The sequence below is a fragment of the Colossoma macropomum genome, unplaced genomic scaffold (genome assembly GCF_904425465.1).
Source record: "Colossoma macropomum unplaced genomic scaffold, Colossoma_macropomum, whole genome shotgun sequence".
NCBI classification, from domain to species: domain Eukaryota; kingdom Metazoa; phylum Chordata; class Actinopteri; order Characiformes; family Serrasalmidae; genus Colossoma; species Colossoma macropomum.
Window position 1 is genome coordinate 30582106 of NW_023494803.1, and position 3477 is coordinate 30585582.

Here is a 3477-nt window from a genome sequence, read left to right on the forward strand (position 1 = left end):
CTCTTGAGTGCTTACCTTGACTTACAGCTGTCTTTATAAGATGTCCAACCCAACAATGCACTGAACTCTCTGAACTCTAGCACCCAACAGCATTTAGATCAGCTAAAATAAAAATTAGAGTGTATTGCTGGACATTTTAGCGTTTTGATATTAAGATAACACTTCTACAGTTCAAGGTTATCAGGGAGTGGGTGCACTAAAGGACATCTGCACACTAAGCAACAAAGGGCAAGAAAGTCACCTCCACATACTTTCAAAAATAGCTTTGCCAACTAAGCAAGGAGCTTTTAATGAAACCGCAATGTTTGCACAAACCTCAGCCCTTTTTTGGACTGCTCCCAGAAACTGCAAACAGTGAAGGTGCCACTGTAAGCAGGACAGTGAAGAAGATAGCTGGAAGCCAAAGAGTTAAAGACATCTGCCAACATCTGTAGTTGCGTGGCTAGCTTATAATTGTGAGGCCCAGCTAGTGAGGAGGCTGTTGGAGGGGGTGCTGGCAGGCAACATATTTCAGCCAAGTGTTCACAGAGGTGCTTTCCGGCTTGCCATGTGGACTCAATGACGGCGTCCAGGGCATGCTGCGTTTCTATGAAATATTAAATCTGCAGCCGGCCCCCAAGCGTGGATGGACCACCTGCGAGCAAGTGTGGCGTGCGGCGAGTGAGAGATCGGATGTCCCAGCACACATCTAAGCGCCCACTCAAGCACACACACATGCACAAACACAATCCCACAAGTACATGTAGTATACACACAGACCTGGTCAACTCACAGACATCAAGCACACACAAACATTAAACATGCTCTATTTCAGATTTAAATACAGATTTATATAAAGTTATATACATCTATGTATGCTCAGTTGTATAAGATTCATTGTCAAAGCATCATTAAGGATTACCTTAAGTTATACGTAAAGATTCCCTTGAGTTCAAGCACACATTAGTAAATCCATAGTGTTGTTTAAATCTCTTGTAAGTCTTGTAAATTATGTAATTTTTTATACTTTTTCTTCAGATGTATACATTTTGTCCAGTTTTTTTTGTTGCTGCTGCAGGAAGAAGATAGAAAGTTTCCATCCATCTGCACTACATGGCCCAATGATAATCATATCCAAATTGAACATCATAACCATGTGTGGTTGTCGAAGATCTCATTCCAAAACCATGGGCAGAAATATGGATTTGGTCTCGCTTCGCTGCTATAACAGCCTCCACTCTTCTGGGAAGGTTTCCACTAGATTTTGGGACTCAGCTGTGGGGATTCACTTCCATTCAGGCCTGGTCCACACTTGGTGTTCCAGTTCTTCCTAACAGTGTTGCATGGAGTTGAGGTCAGGGTTCTGTGCAGGCCAGTCAAGTTCCTCCACACCAAACACTGCAAATCATTCCAGGAAAGGGCTGTCCCCAACCTGCTGCCACATAGCTGGAAGCACACAATTCTCAAGAATGCCGCTGTATGCTGTAGCGTTAACATTACCCTTCACTGGAACTAAGGGGCCCGGCCCAAACCCTGAAAAGCAGCCCAGACCATTATTTATTTTCCACTAAATTTTATAATTGGCACTATGCACCCACTTAGGTCACGTTCTCCTGGCATTTGCCAAAACCAGATTCGTGCTTCAGTCTTCAAGATCACTCCAGAGAGTCTTCACTGCTCCAATGGTGGTGTGCTATTTATCATGCCAGCCAGTGCTTGGCAAAGTGCATGGTGATCTTAGACCTGTGTGTGTGTGGCTGCTCAGCCATGAAAAACCAATCTATGAAGTTCTTGTGCTGAAGTTGCCTCCAGAGGCTGTCTGTCTATCTAGCTATCTGCTATTGGCAAAAGGCCTGTAGACCTAGAATGAAAAGGATACATGTACTGTATTGTAACCTTAGATTTCTGTCATAAATCAATCAGCACAGATTTTTTGTTTAGCGAGATTATGAGACAACTGAATGTAGACACTGATGATTAATCCTACTATTACTCCATATACACGGAACATTGCCTCACCGTTGGAGTATTAGTGATGGATGGATATAATCGGACTGCTGGTCTACATATGGAGTGAAGTTGCGGGCTGGATGCATAGCATCTGCAACCCACACCAAGCCTTCAGATCATGTAAACACTTTAACCAGATACATCCGTTTGTTTCTCTGCATGCAACCCATAAGAACCCAATAGTTCCAGAGACTGAGATGTGTATGTATGCACTCAAAGGCTGCTCAAGTTGAGAAATGTGACATAGACAAGGAAGCTTTTCTCCAAAGTTCAGTACCCAGTTTTGCTCAAAATATGGCCAATAAGAAGATGCTTCACACTGACCTTCTGGAGCATAATTTGCCTATCTGCCCAGATGTGTGCCTGTTTATGTAGAGCGGGATGTGTGACAGACAGCTTGTTAATGCTCTCAGCACTCTCAGACCACAGCAGGGGGATACATCTGACACAGCTAACTCAGCTCAGCAGCCCAAAAGTGGGGGCCTTGCAGAAGGAGCTCCAGGTTTGAGAACTCTGGACCACCAATTGCAGGCTGTGAAAACCTTTTTCAGAGATAAAAATGCACAGGAAGTAACATTATATCATAATGATTTAGAAAAATATGTCAAGCCATTCAGAAAACAAATGATAGCCTGAATTATATGATATGAGTTTCAGTTTGTGTAGCCTACTACAACAAAGCAACCTATTTTAACACACTTAACCCTAGGATTATTATTATTATTATTATTATTATTAACACTTCTTATTTCAATTTATTATTTATTCATTATTCAGTAACCATTATGAAACTAATATGCAAATTATATAGTTTTAAAAGTGAGGAATTGATGTGCGGGCAAACATTTGGACCCCTAGGGTGCACAACTCTGGCCCTGGGGGGCTGGTATACAGCACCGTTTGGTGGCTCCCCTGCTCAAACTCACCCACTAAAACTGGAAACTAACAGATGAATGTAATTAGTTGTGCTTGATCAGGTAAATTACCAAACTGTGCTGGACACCAGCCCTCCAAGACCGGAGTTGTGCACCCCTGGTTTTGGAGGTTAATCGTTCCATCCTCCGACGTCAGCAAAGTTTTAAGGTCACTGCATCAAAACAAGGCCAACAGCGCCCTCATGAGGACATGTACGTATATCCACAGTAAAAAGCAGAGACTGGATCAGTATAATACCTAAACATACAAAAGGCGATGTGCTTTCCTGCATATAAATATCCGTTGGTCTTTGCTGAAGATGGAGACCCTAAGAGTAGCCTGATTCGCCGCCTGCTTTAAACTATCCCCCAAACCACTTCTTAAAAGTCTTCATTTAAACAAAGGTTGGTATTATATGATGCAGTTGTGGCTTGATAGTAAGAGAACTTGAGTGAAAATAAATTCAGTGTGGTTAAGCTTGTAATAAGCCCGTCCATAAACAGACTCCCACACCTCTCCCACCTGTGGCGGCCACGACGCGCGCTGCGCGCTCCCGTCGGAAAATAAAAACTG